Source organism: Silene latifolia, chromosome X, assembly GCF_048544455.1.
Source record: "Silene latifolia isolate original U9 population chromosome X, ASM4854445v1, whole genome shotgun sequence".
NCBI lineage: Eukaryota > Viridiplantae > Streptophyta > Magnoliopsida > Caryophyllales > Caryophyllaceae > Silene > Silene latifolia.
Window position 1 is genome coordinate 327,536,987 of NC_133537.1, and position 13,586 is coordinate 327,550,572.

The following is a 13,586-nucleotide window of genomic DNA, read 5'->3' on the forward strand; positions in this document are numbered from 1 at the left end:
GTTTTCTCCAATGGCTGGTCGGTTAAGACCGTCACGGGATGTGCGTCGAAGTAGGGTTTCAGCTTCCTTGCGGCAACGATGACGGCGAGGGCTGCCTTTTCGATAAGTGGGTAATTTCTTTCGGCGGCCAGCAGTGTATGGCTGATAAAGTAAATTGGGTACTGCTGCTTATTTTCTTCCCTGACGATTACGGCACTGACCGTGGCCGAGGTAAGCGCTAAGTATAGATATAGCGTCTCCCCCGTCGGCACGGGACGGGTCGGCGGTGTCGAGAAGGTGGGCTTTCAGTTGCCTGAAAGCCGTGCTCTGTTCCTCCCCCCAGCTAAAGTCTTTATTCCCCTTCAGCATTTTAAAGAACGGAGTGCTCTTGTCGGCCGACCGAGAGATGAAGCAGGCGAGAGCCGCCATCCTTCCGGTCAGCGTCATAACCTCTTTTCGATTTCTCGGCTCCGGTAGGTCTAGTATTGCTTTGACTTTCTCCGGATTGGCATCAATTCCCCTGGCACTGACAAGCACGCCGAGGAACTTGCCGGCCCGGACACCGAAGTTACATTTCTTTGGGTTAAGCTTCATTTTATATTTCCTTAGTGAACAAAATGTCTCGCTTAAATCGGCTAAGTGCTCGCTGTCAGACTTGCTTTTTACAATAGCATCGTCGACGTAAGCCTCGATGTTTCGCCCTTTTTGATTTTGGAACACTTTGTCCACCAGCCTAGTGTAAGTTGCGCCAGCGTTCTTCAAACCGAACGGCATCATTTTGTACATGAATGTGCCGTGACTGGTGATGAATGCGCATTTAGGCATATCTTCCTCGGCCATAAATACCCGATGATACCCTGAGAAGGCGTCTAGCAGGCTTAGCATAGTGTAGCCTGCCGTGGCGTCAATTAAACTATCTATTCGAGGTAAGGGATAGCAATCTTTAGGGCACGCTTTATTAAGATTGGTAAAATCAACACACATCCTCCACGCCCCTGACGATTTCCTCACCATTACAACATTTGCTAGCCACTCAGGGTAAGTACAAGGCATGATAAAGCCCGCCGCTAATAATTTGTCTATTTCAGCTTTGATGGCCTCATCCTTCTCGGCCGAGGAGTTCCTCATCTTTCGCTTGACAGCCGAGCGGTGGAGAGTACGTTCGGCTTGTGAACGATCACCTCCCGCTCACGCCCGGCATCTCGGAACTGAGTATGCGAAGACATCTTTGTTCTTCCTCGCAGGTCTAGGAGATCAGCTACGAATTTTGGCTCCGGTCGACACCAAGCGATTACGGTGCGCTCTGGGTGAATTTCCACTTCCTCGGTCTCGGCTCCTTCGACCATGCCGACATTAGTATCCATCGGTTCGCGTTCCTACTGCAAGGATGGACTCTTCCCTTTCTCTGACTTCTTCGCCACTTTGAGGGATTGCATGTTGCACCCCCTGGCAGACACTTGGATATTGACTATTTCATCTTTCTCGTCTTTTGAGACGAGCTTTGTCTTCCCGGTCCGAGACGTACATCAATGTCAGGGCCCGGATGGACATCACTGCATCGGCCTCACTCAAAGTGACCCGGCCTATGAGAACATTGTAGGCAGACGAACCATCGATAACCACGAACTCAGATAAAACATTTTTAGCCTCGTCCGCTTGGCCGAACATCACCGGCAGTCTGATTGACCCCAGGGGTACCAGACCGGCCCCAGAGAAGCTGTATAGCGGGTTAATGCAGGGGCTCAGGTCTCCAATCTTCAGACCAAGATTAAGAAAGCACTCCCTGAACATTATGTTTGTGTAGGCGCCTGTGTCAATCAGGCACCTTTTGACCAAGTGGTTGGCTATATCCAGGTGGACTACAAGCGGGTCGCTGTGCGGGGCGACGACTCCCTCATAGTCCTTCTTTCCAATGGTTATATCGGGGATGGTGGAAGCGGGGATCGCTGTTTTAGGCACAAAGTTGATGTCTTGGTATAACTCATTTAGGTGTCGTTTGTGCCCATTAGCTGACCCATCGTTCTCGTTTCCCCCGATGACAACCTGGATTACTCCCATCCGTTGGAAAACTGATTTTCTATTCGCCTCGTCGGCGCTTGTTCCTGGGCCTCCAGCTACATACTTGCTGAGGCTCCCCTTTCGGATTAGCTCTTCGATGGCGTTCCTTAGATGTCGACAGTTGTCAGTTTTATGGCCGGTGTGGCCGTGGTACTCGCAAAACTAGCTTGTGTCACCGTCCCCCCTCGCCTTGGGGGGCCTTGCCCACTTCTGTCCATCATTCTTGCTTAGGGTAAAGACCTCGGCTGGAGAGGCGACCAGGGGGGTGAGACTACTGTACCGCTTCTGGTTATACGGTCCCGAACTCCCCCCGGCGCCCGCCGAGTGCTGTTTCCTATTAGATCTCTCAGGCCGTGACCTATTCCCGTCACGGCGACCTTCATCTATGTTGTCCCGGCGGCTCTTCCTCTCTGGGTGCCCAGCTTCACTGTGGCCTGCCCAGGTTTTGTGATAGTCTTCCACCTTTACGGCTCGGTCGGCCATCTTTCTGGCGGAGTCTAAGTTGAGGTCTTCGCACTTGATTAGCTCATTTTTGAACTCGCCTTTCGGGAGGCCTTTCATCAGCGCGAAGGCCGCCAGTTCGGTGTTCAGCTCACGGATCTGCTGAACCTTAGCGTCGAATCTTTTCAAGTAGCTTCGGAGGGACTCGTCCTCCCCCTGTCGGATAGTTAGGAGATCTGATGTTTCCACGGCCCTTCTCTTGTTGCAAGCATACTGGGCTATGAAATTGTCTCTCAGGTCGGCATAACAAAGTTATACCGAGCCATTAGGTAGCCCCTTGTACCAACTCTGAGCCATCCCATGCAGGGTCGTTGGGAAGACTCAGCACCATACCTCATCAGGCTGCTCCCATACCGACATGTACGACTCGAAAGCCTCGGCATGGTCGGTCGGGTCGCTATCCCCTTTGTATGATATGGGCGCCAGCTTCAGCTTAGTCGGCACAGGGATCTCGAGGACATAGGTACTGAGGGGCTGTCTGACCACGTGTCGAATGACAGGCGGCGATGGGCTCCTCGCAACCTTAGTCCGGCTTATCTCCCTCTGGCGGGAAGGGCTTCTTGTCCGACTTTGGTGAGTCGGACTTCTTTCATTCCTTCGGGGCAGGCCTCGTTGTTGCCGCGGCGACTCTGTCCTCCCGCGAGTGGGGGAAGGACTCAGGTCTGCCACTGGCACCACGGGCTCTGCCGGCGTTCTAGCACGCCCAGCTCCTTGTATCGCTCCGGACAAGTTGTTCAGAGTCACTTTATGGGCCCTGGTCACCTGTGGGTGCGCTGCCGTCATCGTCGTCGTGACAGGAGTAATCGGCGTACTACCCATCAGGTCCAGGAATAGCTTTAATTTGGCCGCATCGACCACACATGTCCCCATGGTGACTTGGTCGGTAGGCGGCGGTGTTTCGGCTCTTTCGGCATCCCGAACATCACCGGATCGGTGACTCGGCGGTGGGGGCGCCCGATCTCAGAATTACGGAACGTGTCATCCTGGAAGAATGTAGTTCCTTCAATCACAGTTTCTTGTTGCTTTGACATCTTCTTAGCTCGCTGAATGGTTTTTTTGTTTTTTTAATGTAGGTGACTAGCTTTTAGTACGTCTCCCCACAGACGGCGCCAATTGTTCCGGGTGTAATTCCGGAGCAGGATTGTGACCACTTGAGCTTGTAGAATGATGTCGTTGCTCGTCTCTTCCTTTCACTCTCTCCTGTAAAAATGAACAAACCGAGGGCTCGGCTTGGTACCGAGCGTACTCACTCCGACGCTCAAGTCAGTAAACTTAGAGAGATAAGTTGTATGTTTAACTTGGCAAAGTATATTGTAGAGAGATAAGGGAGTTTATACCAGATATTCCAGTTAGTTTCTCAATGAGAGATGTGGAGTATTTATAGACTTTCACCTTTTGTCACGTAGTGGCCAAGTGGCATAGCAGGTGGAAAGACTGTCTTACCCTCGACCGAGGGACCCATGACAGGCCGGCAGGCCTGGTTGACTCCATGCCGAGGGGACTGGATGTGAGTACGCGGATATGCTTCTCGGCCGGCTAGTTGCCGAGCCGAGACCCAAGTGACAGGCCGACAGGCTTCGTCGGTTAGGTCGCTTTTCCTTTGACTTGTTGTCTTTTGGCTTTGACCTTGGTCAATATGTTGACTCGGTCAACGGGTGCAGAATATGCCCCATCACTAAGAACCAAAATAAAAGAAACTAAAGACCCAAGTAGTGTAGCACCTGTAATAATAAGAAAAGAAATCTTGTAACAATTTGCACCTATACATTTCAAATCTTGTCCTTCTTTTCTTGTTAATCCCTTTGCAGCTAACTGCCTTAATCCCTCTTGATCATACAATCTCCCGGTGATTACGACATTAAACACGTAAGACCCAACCGGGCTGGCCACGGCTCCAAAGTTATAGAGTGTGGAGTAGTACTTGAGCCCGAATATCTCTGAAATGATAGCGTAAACCAAAGGCTAATTAGCACCAAAGCAAAACCCGAGGATCACTGAGGCTACGTATAGGGAGTTGAGGACTCCGAAGGCAATGAGGAGGTGGCCTATGCAGGAGACGAGTAGGACTAGAGTCATCATCATTGGACGCGGGAATTTGTACTTGGCTAGGACAACTTCGGAGGCAAAGCCTGATACTACTCGGCCTAGGTAATTCCATATGCTAATTAACGAGACAAATGTGGTTATGCTTTCAGGAGGGTAGCCTAAGGCAGACCCTATTTGACCGAGGTTGTCAATGGCAGTCAAGGTTCCGCCTATGCCACATGTGGTGGCTATGAAGAGGATCAACATGTCGATGCTAAAGAGGGCTTGGAGTATGGTGTAGTCATCTCCTCTATTTGGCGGATTGAATATGTTTGCAAGGCAAGAATCGCGGTTCTCTTTCTCGTCCTTGAAGCCTTCAACTACTACTGGTTTTGCAGTATCTTGAGTGATAACCTCAAGACTTGAAACACTCTCAAGACGCTCGTCGTTGTTTTTCCTCCTTTGATCCACGAGATGGTGTTCTTCCTTCACAACAATTGCAAAGGGAAGGAGGAGGAGAAGCACGACAATAGAAGCGCTTGCATAGTATTCGGCCTTAGAGAAGGTGACCCTAATTTGTACAACAATCAAAGTCATGAGAAAACCGGCTAAGGCGAGGGAAATGTAGAGAAGATTATAGAAAACCTTGACCTCATTTTGTTGATGGACAACCTTCATAAATCATAACCCTTATGGTTCGAAGAAAGACGATTGATACAGCAGCCGGAAGCCAAGCAATGAATAGAATAAGAGCCTTAGAGTCCTTACCATAAAATGCATGGTAAAGTTGTGTAAGAATTGCTCCACTTAAACCGACGAAACCCTTCAAAAGCCCTAACACAATTCCTCTGCTTTCAGGGAAGTTTTTGACACAAGTGACTAAAGCACCCGTGTTTGCGAAAGATTGAGAGTTCGCCCCTATGCAAATGTACATACACATTTGCCAGACAGGAACACGCTTAAGATGACCGGAGACAGCAAGCCAAATCATGAAGTAGCCAAAGAAGTTCATGACGGCTCCAATGGTTAGGACCACCCATGGTGATGTGACCTCATTAATAAGGCCGGATATAACACCGACATTCCCACCCATGTCCTTAAAGAAGCTAAGAAGATTGAGAGTGGACTGATCATAACCCATCACTGATTTTAACTCGTTTGAGTACAAGCCAAAGAGGAAGCCAGCTCCAGCCACCGCCATGACTAAGGTCGATGCAAAGACCATGAACCATCTCTCAAGGATCACATGTAACCCAAACCGACCCATAGTCATACGACTTCTATTTGACGCGATGAAAGCCATAATCTCAAGTTATTACGAAATTGCAAGGACAAGGGTAGTATTTAGTATAGGCTGGACGGAGGAGACTAATGGAGCTAGTGGCCTAAGTGGGAGACCTAAGCAATTCACATGGTCAATGTACAACAAAGTCTCGCATTAGGCCTCTAAATACCACAACAATCGTCAAAAAGAAGGTGGACTACAAATTCTCCACATATTTAGGCCTGATGAAAGTGACATTAAATTTGTCATTTCACCTTATTGTGACATCCATTATTTAGCACTATGGTAGACATCCATTATTTAGCACTATGGTACTAAATGTTGGTCGCGAGTTTACGACACTGCATCAGTCACATTCCGATATCGAATATCATATTACCATGTCTAATAGTAACACTGCAGCATGAGACATTGGAAGTGGAACTGTTGGAAGTGGAAGTTTGGCCCAAGAAAAAAGATAGGAACGGCCCCTCCTACACTTTCTTTTAGTAAGTCTCCCTTAATATGACACTAATCATTTTAAAGTTTAAAACGGGTCAAGTATATATCACTTGGGTATATAAGAATGCATAGAGAAAAGTAAGATATTTGTCTTATATATACAAGTGATATGATGCTTGACCCGACTTTAGCTTAGGCCCTGTTCTTTTAAACTGAAACCGTCTGAACTGAGTTGAACTTAATGGACCTGAATTGAACTGAACTTATCTGAACTGAACTGAAATAATAATAATAATAATAATAATAATAATAATAATAATAATAATAATAATAATAATAATAATAATAATAATAATAATAATAATAATAATAATAATAATAATAATAATAATAATAATAATAATAATAATAATAATAATAATAATGATATTAATATAATATAATTTAATATAATATGATATAATATAATATAATATAATAATATATATATTAACAATAATTTATATGATACGTATAATATAATAACAGTAATAATAATCGTAGTTGCTCATTCATGTACGAGTTTTACTCATTCATGAACTTTTTTTCATTATATTTCCATTATATTATATACCCGGCCTTGGCTAGAAAGAACCAAAAAAAACTCTCTCTAATTCTCTCCCTCACAAAATTATTCAAATCCACAAAATTATTCGAAAATCCGTCAAACTACACAATTATGGATGCTAATTCTCGTATTGATCAAGTAATAATTCTAATTTTTAATTTTATTAATTATATTATATAAAATTAAGAAACTAATTTACACTAATTAAATTAGGGTTTGTTTAAACACGAATGATAAACAAATCCAATTGTGACTAGACAAAAGACAACGGCCAGTTCATGAATCATGGACTTGCAATTACAATTTCGAATACATTGCATCTTATATTCTAATGTTCTTTACAACAATCACAAGAAACTCAATTGAAGATTCGACGGAGCGAGAAACAATGGAATGAATTCCAACGAAAGATGCATCAAACGTTGAAAAAATTGATGTGAATTAGTTCACCGCCCTTTCCACTACCAATTGTACATAAAATTGGTATGATTCTTAGTTTGGATGAGGGTTGTTAGAGAGAGAATATTGGGAGAAAATAATTGAATTGGAAAAAGAAGAGTAATGAAAAAATGAAAATGAAAGGGTATAATGGTCATTCTCGTCCATGAAAGAGTAAAATTCGTCCATGAATGAGCACAAATAATAATAATAATAATAATAATAATAATAATAATAATAATAATAATAATAATAATAATAATAATAATAATAATAATAATAATAATGTTCAGCAGGGTGATCCGTTGGGGCCTTTGCTTTTCGCGTTGGTTTTGCATCCCTTGGTTTGCAAGATCCGGGACACTTTTGACCTCACTTTACAGGCATGGTACTTAGATGATGGCACCATCGTGGGTGATACTTTGGAGGTGGGGAAGGTTTTGGACTTGATTAGGTTGGATGGCCCTCGTTTTGGTTTGCATCTTAATGTCTCCAAGACGGAGGTCTTTTGGCCTATTGAGGATCCACGGAGTCGGCTTCCTGGGGTTTTCCCCACTTCTATTTCTCGGCCTTTGCGTGGTGTTACAGTTTTGGGAGGACCTGTCAGTACTTGTCCTGGTTTTAGCAGTGAGATTGTGGCGACGAGAGTAACTAAGACCATTGAGCTAATGGACTTGGTTGCGAGGATTGAGGACCCGCAATGTGAGTTGCTTCTTCTTCGAGCTTGTACTGGTATCTCTAAGCTCTACTTTTCCCTTCGTACTTGCTCCCCTAGTGTTTTTGGGTCTGTCCATCTTCCTTTTGATGCCGCTCTTCGTTCTAGCTTGGAACGTATTGCCACCGCGTCAGGACCGGGTTTTGGGGATTGGCAGTGGCGCCTTGCTACATTCCCTTTTTATCTTGGTGGGCTTGGTGTCTATGCGGCGGGAGATGTTTTATTTTATGCTTTTATTGCGTTCCGCTTGCAGTCTGCTGGTTTGCAGGCTAAGCTCCTCGGCCCTTCTGGTATTGTAGCTGCTGGCCCTGCCTTTGATGATGCCGCGCAGGTGTTTACTGCGACTACAGGTTCTGGTATATTAGGTCACCCTAGTGAAATTGCTGCCCCCAAACTTATGAAGAAATTGGCAGACATTTATTTCACGACGGTTGCTGCTGCCTCAGAGTCTGTTTTCTCTTTGACACCACGCCAGCTTGCTTTATGGCAGTCTCGGCAGGTTCTCACTCCTCCGATTGGTTACGTGCGGTTCCTATCTCGGGGTTCAGCGGACTATGAACGGGAGGACTTACCGTAGTGTCTTTGGGGTATCGTCTGGGTGTTCCGTTATTCACGGTATCTAGGCCTTGTCCTGCTTGCTCTCGGGTTTTTGTTGGGGATGTTTTTGGGGACCACGCTGTTTCTTTATCGGGCATCGTGGGCGTTAAACATCGGCATAACCTTGTCCAGGACACTCTATTCGACATCTGCTATAGATCCGGTATTTTGCGGGAAGGAGGTTGATATCGGTTTGGTTGATGGGCATGGTGGCTCTCTTCGTCTTGCGGATTTATTGCTTTATTCTTGGGACAGGGGGCGTGATGTGTGCGTCGACTTGACGGGTTCTTCACCTTTGACTCGGCGGGTTGCGAGATTTTTGTCTTGGGCGGGTTGTCGGCCCGATCTTTTTCGGCGAAAGTGTGCTAAGTATGGGGATTTGTGCGCGGTAGCGGGTTATGGTTTCCTACCTTTCTCTTTCTCTTCTCTTGGGGAGCTGGGTTCGGATGTTGTTGCCTTGCTCAAGCGGATCCAGAAATTCTCGGTATCTCAGGATGCGGGGGCTCGGGTAGCCGCTTACATTTTTACTAAACTTAGCTTTGCTATTGCTAAGGGTGTGGGAGCCCAGATTGTCTCTCGGCTCCCCACCAATTTCATGTAAACCTTTTATTTTTATTTTAATGAAAGCTGCGCGCATTTATAATAATAATAATAATAATAATAATAATAATAATAATAATAATAATAATAATAATAATAATAATAATAATAATAATAATAATAATAATAATAATAAATATTAAAATAATAATAATAAATATAATGAATAATAATAGGTCTAATAATAATATATTAATATATTAATATAATTATTTCGGATCAAAACAATCAAGTCAGTGTTGCTCGAGTCTGGGTTGAGTCAACGCACTCCTTTTAAATATATGTTGGGTTGATATTTGGCTGCCTCGGGAGGTACCTACACACGCAATACACATGACCTTGGGGGGTTACCAAGGGGGCCATCTATAATGGCTAAGTCAGTAAGGTACTAGACAGGGGTCACAGAGCTCTCTTAAATGCTTGATTAGTCTTACTTTTATAGAGAAACAAGTTGTTAGGTGAGCGTGAGACATCTCTTACATGAATCTTGCACGTGTCCTCTTTAGAATAGATCCAAGGAAGATATTTATAGAGATCCAAAGATACCTTTTTGTATGGGTGGTAAGCATTTGAATCCGTGAGACCCGCATGTTGCATGCGGCTCGGGTCGGCTAGCCTGCCCCATGAATAATAATAATAATAATAATAATAATAATAATAATAATAATAATAATAATAATAATAATAATAATAATAATAATAATAATAATAATAATAATAATAATAATAATAATAATAATAATAATAATAATAATAATAATAATAATAATAATAATAATAATAATAATAATAATAATAATAATAATAATAATAGTAATAGTAATAGTAATATAACAAATATTAAGAAATATAATAATATATTAATAATAATAACAATAACAATAGTAAATAAATAAATAATAACAATAACAATAACAATAACAATTATGTTGAAATAAACTGAACTGAACTAAATTTAATGGAATTGAACTGAACTGAACTTAATAAAACCGAACTGAACTTAACTTAACTTATAAGAACTGAACTTAAGTCTAGATAAATAGGGCCTTAAGACCAATAGTGTTATCTTAAATATAAATTTGCGACTTTCTAACGGCCTAAACCCTAGGTAGCACCAAAACGGACACGGACACTGACACGACACGGACACGCGACATGGCATCCCATGAAATTTAGGACACGGGACACGTCATTTAAATTTAATAAAATATATATTTTATAGTTATTTATGCGCGATTTTATTTTTGAAAAAGTATTGAATATTAAATTTAAATAAGTGAAGCTAAGACTTGACGTTAATTATAAGTCACACTCATTTCTAAAACCAAAAACCAACTTATAATCAATCTATTTCGACATCTCATTACTAGTCTAAATAACATCATTTACCCCCAATTCAACTTATCTCCCCACCAAATTCAACCATATAACAATTCACGCCATTTACCTTAAATTCAACTTGATTCCGTTTGAAGGTGTGTCCAAATACCATGGACACGACTCAAAATACCATGGACATGTGCCCAAATAAAAGATGAAAGTTAGACACGGCTTTACAAGTGTCCGACACGTTTTGACGTGTGTCCGACACGGGTGTCCAACACGGGAACGCCGATTAAGAGGAGTGTCTGTGCTACCTAGCCTAAACCACGTTGCATGGGGGACATGTAGACATATACTCCCTCCGATCCAGACAAATGTAAACGTAAACAAAAAGTGGTTATTTAAGCAAATGTGGAAATGTGAGGGGTAAAGTAGGAAATATTGATTGGGGCCACATGGGGTTAGGTGGATTAAATAAGTAGTTGGTGAGTGGGTGAGTGGATGGTAAAGTTGTAAATAGATAGTGAATGTAAGGGTAAGTTTGTCATTTTCCATGCCAAATATGGTATGTTTACATTGGTCCGGTTTATCCGTTTTAGGGAAGTGTTTACATCTATCTGGATCGGAGGGAGTAGTACACATTAGCATGAGGTAGATAGACTTCTATGGTGTCCCTAACTCATAATCCTTGGGATATTAGTGTTTGGTTTAAATTTCACAAGTTCTTGTTTAAGAGAGACATATTCATCTTAAATAAGAAACGGGTCAAATAAATAGATAAGATAAAAGGCAGGATGTCTATAAAGGTACGAAGATGCTGTCATGCAGGAGTAGAAAGACGAAAATACTCGGTAATAAATGTATCAGCTACCAGATCGGATAATTGGTAAGAGCATGCATTTCATAGTTATTGTGCTTCAAAGAACTGAGGAATCCTTCAACACCATCTATGTACGAATAACCATTTTTCATGCACATTTTCAGGCCTGCAGAGTAAACTTAAGACCAGTTATTATACGATAACAACACTGGAGTCGTCTATGTAACTTAAAACTTGAAAAAAAATGACCTTTAAGGCAACACTAGAGTCTAGATCACTACACAATAGCGCTATACATGGCAATAGCGCGCATAAACCAGAAACAATAAAGCGGAGAGTATTACGTCTGAACCAACATAACGTACCAAAGAACCTTGTTTACAAAGTGTATTAGTACCAGTACCAAATCACAGACAATACATTTGGGGATACTATAAGAATTGTGTTTCCCTTGAATAATTCTATTCCTTCATAGAGAATATATACATCTCGTTTGATAACTGATTACAGTCAATACCATCTACAAATAAGGCAACCAACTCCTAAATATATGCACCTACTATATTTGCATAAATTACATGTGTGAATATACATAAGTATATTCTAATAGTATATTCTAATATGCTCCCTCAATCGAAGCGGGAGGAGGACGGATGCTGAGATTGAACCGGAAATCATCAAACAAGACTTTGGGTAAGCCCTTCGTAAAGATGTCAGCATATTGATACCGGGACGGGACGTGGCGAACTTGTACTTGGCCAACAGCGACTTTTTCACGGACGAAGTGGATGTCGATTTCGATGTGTTTCGTGCGTTGGTGATTAACAGGATTCCCGGACAGGTAAATGGCGGAGACGTTGTCACAATAAATAACAGTGGCTTTCTTAATCGGACAATGAAGCTCGAGAAGTAGGTTCCGAATCCAACCTGACTCGGCTACAACGTTAGCCACGGCTCTATATTCGGCCTCTGCGCTGGACTTCGAAATAGTAGCTTGTCGCTTAGAAGACCATGATATTAAATTGTTACCAAGATAGACACAATAACCGGAGGTGGAGCGGCGAGTATCCGGGCAGCCACCCCAATCGGCATCACTATAGGCACAAAGAGAATCTGTCGGAGAAGCACATAAATGAAGGCCATAATGAGTGGTACCTTGTAAGTAACGAATAATGCGTTTAAGAGCCCCAAAGTGTGCCTCGCGAGGATCATGCATATACAAGCAAACTTGTTGGACGGCATATGAAATGTCGGGGCGAGTGAAGGTTAAGTATTGGAGAGCCCCTGCTAAACTTCGAAACAGAGACGGGTCAGAAACTGGTTTTCCCGAGTTTGCTCCCAGTTTCGGATTAGTATCAACGGGGGTCCGAGCAGGCTTACATGACGCCATGTTAGCGCGGGCGATGATGCTGGTGGCGTATTTCTTTTGGTGCAAAAATAAACCTGACTTGTGACGAACCGCGGATATACCCAGAAAATAATTAAGTGGCCCGAGATCTGTCATTGCGAATTCTTTCCCGAGGGACTGAAGAATCTCGTCACGAAGCGTGGTTGAAGAAGCAGTGAGGATAATGTCATCCACATAAAGCAATATATAAGCCATATTGTCACCCTGTCGAAAAATAAATAGCGAATTGTCCGATATGCTATGGGTAAAACCGAGTGTAGAGACATGAGAGGCAAACCGTTGGTACCAAGCTCTAGGGGCCTGTTTGAGTCCATATAAAGATTTCTTTAGGAGACAAAAATGGTCCGGGCAAAGACGGTCTCGAAAACCCGGTGGCTGGTGCATGTAAACTGTTTCTTCCAAGCGACCATGTAGAAAGGCATTCTTGACGTCAAGTTGATGTATCAGCCACCTTTTAGAAACTGCGAGGCTTAGTACGGTACGGATAGTTGTCGGTTTTACCACCGGACTTAAGGTCTCATCACAATCAACGCCCACCTGTTGTGACCTGCCATTGACAACAAGTCGAGCTTTGTATCGCTCCAAATCACCGTTAGCTTTGAATTTATGCTTAAACAACCATAGACACCGAGTTATATTGACATTAGATGGTCGAGGCACAAGAACCCATGTCTCATTCTTTAGTAGAGAGTCATATTCATCTTTCATGGCTTGACTCCAATGACGGTCTTTAAGTGCATCGATGGGACTTTTGGGTATTGGTGACAGTTCGGTTGTAGCGCAAAGGTC

The 13,586-nt window shown here is 43.1% G+C and overlaps 1 pseudogene; it reads right to left on the reverse strand.

Annotated features, from left to right (window-relative positions):
* Positions 1-4,219: 4,219 nt before the first annotated feature.
* LOC141622074 (protein NUCLEAR FUSION DEFECTIVE 4-like) lies at positions 4,220-5,961 on the reverse strand (annotated as a pseudogene).
* Between the last annotated feature and the right edge of the window lie 7,625 nt (positions 5,962-13,586).